The sequence below is a fragment of the Heteronotia binoei genome, chromosome 9 (assembly GCF_032191835.1).
Source record: "Heteronotia binoei isolate CCM8104 ecotype False Entrance Well chromosome 9, APGP_CSIRO_Hbin_v1, whole genome shotgun sequence".
NCBI classification, from domain to species: Eukaryota; Metazoa; Chordata; class Lepidosauria; order Squamata; family Gekkonidae; genus Heteronotia; species Heteronotia binoei.
Window position 1 is genome coordinate 120,575,211 of NC_083231.1, and position 8,162 is coordinate 120,583,372.

The 8,162-nt window shown below is 50.6% G+C and overlaps 1 non-coding gene across 1 annotated transcript; it reads right to left on the reverse strand.

The window, feature by feature from the left end:
• Positions 1–3,961: 3,961 nt before the first annotated feature.
• On the reverse strand, positions 3,962–4,032 carry TRNAA-UGC (transfer RNA alanine (anticodon UGC)). Its single transcript has one exon. It is a non-coding gene; the product is annotated as a tRNA-Ala (tRNA).
• Positions 4,033–8,162: the final 4,130 nt, after the last annotated feature.

Below are 8,162 nucleotides of genomic sequence, written 5' to 3' on the forward strand. Positions count from 1 at the left end.
CGGCCTCAAGCGGAGGAGTGGGGAGTCCAACCCGGTTCTCCCAGATAGGAGAGCTATGGCTGACCCAAGGCCATTCCAGCAGCTGCAAGTGGAGGAGTGGGAAATCAAACCCGGTTCTCCCAGAGAAGAGCGCTATGGCTGACCCAAGGCCATTCCAGCAGCTGCAGGTGGAGGAGTGGGGAATCCAACCCGGTTCTCCCAGAGAAGAGAGCTCTGGCTGACCCAAGGCCATTCCAGCAGGTGCAAGGGGAGGAGTGGGGAATCCAACCGGGTTCTCCCAGAGAAGAGTCCACGCACTTCACCACTACACCAAGCTGGCTCTCAGAACCACATGACCTAGTTTATCAGGGTACTTCCTGACTCTAAATGTGCGCAACATATAAAGTATCGACAGTATGATACTTAAGCAAAAACGCACCATTGCAACATAAGCCACAATCTATATTCATTATTTCTAGGCAAAGTTTTAAATTCACTCAAGATATTCTACAACAGGGTTCCACGCTTCCTCAAATGACTTCTTAACGAAAGCGTGGACTGACTCAACGAAAAATGGATTTTGGACTATTTTATCCATTAAACAAATTTCCCATATTTTGCCTTGCCACTTTTCTATTGTTAGAGCTCTAGAATCTTTCCAGCAGGATGCAATAACTGAATGGTCTGCCGCTACCGTCTGAGAAAGGAGCCACTTAGTTTGCTTAGATGTGTTAAGCAATCCAGGACTTCTTGGGTGGTCTCCCATCCAACGACTACCCAGGGGTGACCCTGCTTGGTTTCCGAGAATCTGATGGGATCAGGCTACCCTGTGCCATCCAGGTCAAGGCAAGAGAGGTTCAGAGGTGCTTTGCCCCTACCTGCCTCTGCATAGCAACCCTGGACTTCCTTGGTGGTCTTCCATCCAAGTATTGACCAGCGCTGATCCTGCATAGCTTCTGAGATCTGATGAGATTGGGCTAACCTGGGCCATTCAGGTCAAGTCAAAGGACAAACAGAGGTGGTTTTGCCATTGCCTGCCTCTGCGTAGCAACCCTGGACTTCCTTGGGGGTCTCCCATCCAAGTACTGACCAGGGATGACCCTACTTAGCTTCTGAGATCTCATGAGATCAGGCTACCTTGGGCCATCCAGTTTCCTAGGCAGGAGACATTCAGAGGTGGCTTGCCCTTGCCTACCTTTGCATAGCAACCTTGGACTTCCTTGGTGGTCTTCCATCCAAGTATTGACCAGGGATGACCCTACTTAGCTTCTGAGATCTGATGAGATTGGGCTAGCCTGGGCCATTCAGGTCAAGGCAAAAGAGGTTCAGAGGTGCTTTGCCCCACCTGCCTCTGCGTAGCAACCCTGGACTTCCTTGGTGGTCTTCCATCCAAGTATTGACCAGAGCTGATCCTGCTTAGCTTCTGAGATCTGATGAGATTGGGCTAACCTGGGCCATTCAGGTCAAGTCAAAGGACAAACAGAGGTGGTTTTGCTGTTGCCTGCCTCTGCATAGCAACCCTGGACTTCCTTGCGGGTCTCCCATCCAAGTACTGACCAGGGATGACCCTACTTAGCTTCTGAGATCTCATGAGATCAGGCTACCTTGGGCCATCCAGTTTCCTAGGCAAGAGACATTCAGAGGTGGCTTGCCCTTGCCTACCTCTGCATAGCAACCCTGAACTTCCTTGGTGGTCTCCCATCCAAGTATTGACCAGGGCCGACCCTGCTTGGTTCCCAAGATCTGATTCGATAAGGCTACCCTGGGCCATCCAGGTCAAGGCAAGAGATGTTCAGAGGTGTTTTGCCCCTACCCGCCTCTGCGTAGCAACCTTGGACTTCCTTGGGGGTTTCCCATCCAAGTATTGACCAGGGCTGACCCAACTTAGCTTCTGAGATCTGACAAGATAAGGCTACCCTGGACCATCTCTGTCAGTCCAGCTTTAAGGACCGTGAGATGAATTAGATGCAGGGGTGGAATTCTGGCAGGAGCTCCTTTGCATATCAGGCCCCATGCCCCCTGATGTAGCCAGTCCTCCAAGAGCTTACAAAAAAGAGCCTTGTAAACTCATGGAGGATTGGCTACATTGGGGGCTGTGGCCTAATATGCAAAGGAGCTCCTGCTGGAATTCCACCCCTGATTAAATGCACATTAAAATAAGCATCTGAACACATACCCTGATGTAGAAGCTACCCTTTGCTTTAAGAACATAAGAGAGGCCATGTTGGATCAGGCCAGTGGCCCATCCAGTCCAACACTCTGTGTCACACAGTGGCCAAAAAAAAAAGGAGATTCACAAGTGGGGCTAGAAGCCCTTCCACTTTGCCCCGCCTCCCAAAGCACCAAGAATACAGAGCATCACTGCCCTATACAGGTCCAACAATATGCTGTGGCTAATAGCCACTGATGGACCTCTGCTCCATATTTTTATCCAATCCCCTCTTGAAGCTGGCTATGCTTGTAGCCCCCACCACCTCCTGTGGCAGTGAGTTCCACATGTTAATCACCCCTTGGGTGAAGAAGGACTTTCTTTTATCCATTCTAACCCTACATCTCAGCAATTTCATTGAATGCCCATGAGTTCTTGTATTGTGAGAATGGGGGGAAAGTACTTCTTTCTCTACTTCTTTCTCTGCAATAAAAAAGGCCAACGCCATGCTGGGAATTATTAGGAAGGGAATTGAAAACAAATCAGCCAGTATCATAATACCACTGTATAAATCGATGGTGCGGTCTCATTTGGAGTACTGTGTGCAGTTCTGGTCGCCGCACCTCAAAAAGGATATTATAGCATTGGAGAAAGTCCAGAGAAGGGCAACTAGATTGATTAAAGGGCTGGAGCACTTTCCCTATGAAGAAAGGTTGAAACGCTTGGAACTCTTTAGCTTGGAGAAACGTCGACTGCGGGGTGACATGATAGAGGTTTACAAGATAATGCATGGGATGGAGAAAGTAGAGAAAGAAGTCCTTTTCTCCCTTTCTCACAATACAAGAACTTGTGGGCATTCAATGAAATTGCTGAGCAGACAGGTTAAAACGGATAAAAGGAAGTACTTCTTCACCCAAAGGGTGATTAACATGTGGAATTCACTGCCACAGGAGGTGGTGGCGGCCACAAGTATAGCCACCTTCAAGAGGGGTTTAGATAAAAATATGGAGCAGAGGTCCATCAGTGGCTATTAGCCACAGTGTGTGTGTGCATATAAAATTTTTTACCACTGTGTGACACAGAGTGTTGGACTTGATGGGCCGTTGGCCTGATCCAACATGGCTTCTCTTATGTTCTTATGTACTTTCTCCATCCCATGCATAATCTTGTAAACCTCTCTCATGTCACCCCGCAGTCGACGTTTCTCCAAGCTAAAGAGCCCCAAGCGTTTTAACCTTTCTTCATAGGGAAGGTGTTCCAAACCTGTAATCATTCTAGTTGCCCTTTTCTGCACTTTTTCCAATGCTATAATATCCTTTTGGAGGTGCAGTGACCAGAATTGTACACAGTATTCCAAATGAGACCGCACCATCGATTTATACAGGGGCATTATGATCCTGGCTTTCCTTTGGGTGTGCTTTTGGATGCATGAAGACATCAATCTGCCTTATGTTGAATCAAACCGTCTAGGTTAGTATTGCCTACTCAGACTGGCAATGGTTCTCCAGGGTCCCAGACAGAGGTCTTTCTTATCTCCTCCTGCCTGGTCCTTTCAGCTGGAGACGCTGAGGATCGAACCTGGGGCCTTCTGCATGCAAAGCAGATGCTCTACCACTGAGCCAGAGCCCTTCTCTATTAGTCTCCAGGGTCTCAGGAAGAGGTCTTTCCCATCACCTCCTTCCCGGTTCTTTTAACTGGAGATGCCGGGGATTGAACCTGGGGCCTTCTGCGTGCAAAGCAGTTGCTCTACCACTGAGCCAGAGCCCTTCTCTATTAGTCTCCAGGGTCTCAGGCTGAGGTCTTTCCCATCACCCCCTGCCTGGTCCTTTTAACTGGAGATGCCGGGGATCGAACCTGGGGCCTTCTGCATGCAAAGCAGATGCTCTACCACTGAGCCAGAGCCCTTCTCTATTAGTCTCCAGGGTCTCAGGCTGAGGTCTTTCCCATCACCTCCTGCCTGGTCCTTTTAACTGGAGATGCCAGGGATTGAACTTGGGGCCTTCTTCATGCAAAGCAGTTGCTCTACCACTGAGCCAGAGCCCTTCTCCATTAGTCTCCAGGGTCTCAGGAAGAGGTCTTTCCCATCACCTCCTTCCCGGTTCTTTTAACTGGAGATGCCGGGGATTGAACCTGGGGCCTTCTGCGTGCAAAGCAGTTGCTCTACCACTGAGCCAGAGCCCTTCTCTATTAGTCTCCAGGGTCTCAGGCTGAGGTCTTTCCCATCACCTCCTGCCTGGTCCTTTTAACTGGAGATGCCGGGGATTGAACCTGGGGCCTTCTGCATGCAAAGCAGTTGCTCTACCACTGAGTCAGAGCCCTTCTCTATTAGTCTCCAGGGTGTCAGGCTGAGGTCTTTCCCATCACCTCTTGCCTGGTCCTTTTAACTGGAGATGCCAGGGATTGAACTTGGGGCCTTCTTCATGCAAAGCAGATGCTCTGCCACTGAGCCACAGCCCTTCTTCATTAGTCTTCAGGGTCTCAGGCTGAGGTCTTCCCCATTACCTCCTCCAGCCTGTTCCTTTTAACTGGAGATGCTGGGGATCGAACCTGGGGCCTTCTGAATGCCAAGCAGATGCTCTGCCACTCAGCCACAGTGTAGTGACCAATGCTACCTCTATGCTATGGAGTCTTGTGAGCAAAAATTCTAATTCATGTGCTACTGGCTACTGCATAAATTTGTTTGCTCTGGAGCCATTTTTCCTGAGCCAAGACAAAAAATGTGTGCGTTGGAGGCTAGCTCACACCAACTCAGCTTAGACACTGGTAGCGACCTGAGCTGGTTGAATTAAATCAGGGGATAGAGTAGGGTGGGCAGAGAGGACATGGAAGAGCCTCTGCTTGGCATGCAGAAAGTCCCAGGTTCAATCCCCAACTTCTCCAGTAAAAGCAGGGGGTCGTTTTGTAGAAAAAAGGTGGCGGAGCTTATTAGCATAACTCGTTAGATTATGCTGTGCCCCCCCCCAGCCAAAAGCATCCCGATGCAAGAAAGGAGAGCCCCAGGCGAGCGAGGCCTGCTTGGGTTGGCTAGAGATCCAGCCAGCCTAGGGTTGCCAAGTCCAATTCAAGAAATATCTGGGGACTTTGGAGGTGGAGCCAGGAGACGTTGGGGGTGGAGCCAGGAGACATTAGGGGTGGAGCCAAGATCAAGGCTGTGACAAGCATAATGTGATGCTTGTCACAGGGAGTTCTGGCCATCACATTTAAAGGGACGGCACACCTTTTCAATTCCTTCCTTCCATAGGAAAGAAGGAAGGATAGGGGCACCTTCTTTTGGGGCTCATAGAATTGGACCCCCTGGTCCAATATTTTTGAAACTTGGGGGGCATTTTGGGGAGAAGGAACTATATGCTATACTGAAAATTTGGTGCCTCTACTCCAAAAAACAGCCCCCACAGACCCCCAGATACCTGCGGATCAATTCTCCATGATTTTCTATGGGAATAAATCTCCATAGGGAATAATAGAGTTCCCAGAAGACATTTCCCTCCCCTCCACCCGCTTTCTGACGACCCTGAAGCAGGGGGGGAGGGCCTCCAAACTGGGGGATCCCCTGCCCCCACCTGGGGATTGGCAACCCTAAGCCAGCCCAAGCAAGCTTCACTCGCATGGGGCTCTCCTAGCCCCCCCCCCCAGTCAAAAGGCCAGCAAGCCACCTGCCACTCAAAATCGCATAAGAAGTGGAGAAAGGGTGGTGTGGGCTTCTTCAGGGGTTAATGAGGGCTGCTGGGGGTGTGGCAAAGCCCTGGTGGCTGGCTGGCTGCCCGCTCTCCTAATCCGGGGATTGTTATGCAGCTGCACCTACTAGTCAGTGGACAAGGTAGGTGGGGAGGAGGAAGAGGGGAACCATCAGAAAGGCTCAGGAGCTGTGCTCCTGTGAGCTCCTGCTGAATCTGAGGCCTGAGTAAAAAGATCAAGTAGAAGGTGAGAGGAAGACCTGAGACCCCCGAGAGCTGCTGACGGTCTGAGAGGGCCACGTTGACCTTGATGAATTGATTCAGTACAAGGTAGCTTGATATGTGTGTTAAGGCAGGGGTGGCCAAACTCGCTTCACACAAGAGCCGCATAGAATAAGCGTCCGATGTTTGAGAGGTGCAAGACACGAAGTTCAGATGTTCGACGGGAGGCAAGCAGGAAACTAGATGGGGGAGGGAGAGGCGGAAAGAAAGCAACTTGAAATGCATTCTCCAAGCTGCAGGCTGGCTTGGAGAAGTCATTTAAAGAGACCGACACCTTCTCCAAGCCGGCCAACAGGGCAGTGGGGGCTTTGAGAGCCACACAATAGGTGTGAAAGAGCCACAGTTTGGCCTCTCCTGCTCTAGAGCTATGATGGAAAGGAGGTGCAGGCGGCAAGGCACACCTGGGGATAAATACTTTCTAACATTGTCTGCTTCAGCAGTAGGTTGCTTCTTATAGGGAGGGATCATGACTCAGTGAGAGTCTCTATTTGGCATGCAGAAGGTCCCAGGTTCAATCCCCGGCATCTCCATTTAAAAAGGACCAGGCAGGAGGTGATGGGAAAGACCTCAGCCTGAGACCCTGGAGGCTAATGGAGAAGGGCTCTGGCTCTGTGGAAGAGCCTATGCTTGGCATGCAGAAGGTCCCAGGTTCAAGCCCCGTCATCTCCAGTTAAAAGGACCAAGCAGGAGGTGATGGGAAAGACCTCAGCCTGAGACCCTGGAGACTAATGGAGAAGGGCTGTGGCTCAGTGGCAGAGCATCAGCTCAGTATGCAGAAGCTCCCAGATTCAATCCTGCATCTCCAGTTAAAAAGGACCAGGCAGGAGGTGATGGGAAAGACCTCAGCCTGAGACCCTGGAGGCTAATGGAGAAGGGCTCTGGCTCCGTGGAAGAGCATCAGCTCAGTACACAGAAGCTCCCAGGTTCAATCCCTGGCATCTCCAGTTAAAAGGACCAGGCTATAGGTGATGGGAAAGACCTCAACCTGAGACCCTGGAGACTAAAGGAGAAGGGCTGTGGCTCAGTGGCAGAGCATCAGCTCAGTATGCTGAAGCTCCAAGTTTCAATCCCCAGCTTCTCCAGTTAAAAAGGACCAGACAGGAATTGATGTGAAAGCAGGGTCGGCCCTAGGCTGTCTGGCTCCCTAGGCAACTTCTGACTCTCCCCCCATGTCAATGATAAGGGGACTGAATCATAGAATCCTAGAGTTAGAAGGGACCTCCAGGGTCGTCTAGTCCAACCCCCTGCCCAATGCAAGAAACTCAAACACCTCCCCTAAATTCACAGGATAAGAACATAAGAGAAACCATGTTGGATCAGGCCAATGGCCCATCCAGTCCAACACTCTGTGTCACACAGTGCCTGCCCCCCCCCAAAAAAAAACCCCAAGTGCCAACAGGAGGTTCACAATTGGGGCTAGAAGCCCCTCCACTTTGCCGCCTCCCAAGAACCAAGAATACAGAGCATCACTGCCCCAGACAGTTCCAACATACGCTGTGGCTAATAGCCACTTGATGGACCTCTGCTCCATATTTTTATCCAATCCCTTCTTGAAGGTGGCTATGCTTGTAGCCACCACCACCGTCTGTGGCAGTGAATTCCACATGTTAATCACCTTTTGGGTGAAGAAGGACTTCCTTTTATCCTCATTGCTGTCACATGACCGTCTAGCCTCTGTTGAAAAACCCCCAAGGAAGGAGAACCACCACCTCCCGAGGAAGCCTGTTCGACTGAGGAACAACTCTAATGGTCAGGAAGTTCTTCGTAATGTTGAGTCGGAAACGCTTCTGATTTAATTTCAGCCCATTTGGTTCTGGTCCGACCTTCCGGGGCCACAGAAAACAATTCCACCCCATCCTCTCTATGACAGCCCTTCAAGTGCTTGAAGATGGTGATCCTATCACCTCTCAGCCGCCTCCTCTCCAGGCTAAACATGCCAGCTCCTTCAACCTTTCCTCATAGGACTTGGTCTCCAGACCCCTCACAATCTTCATTGTCCTCCTCTGGACCCATTCCAGCTTGTCTGTATCCTTCAATGGCTGGGGCTGATGGGAGTTGTAGGCAAAAAACATCTGGAG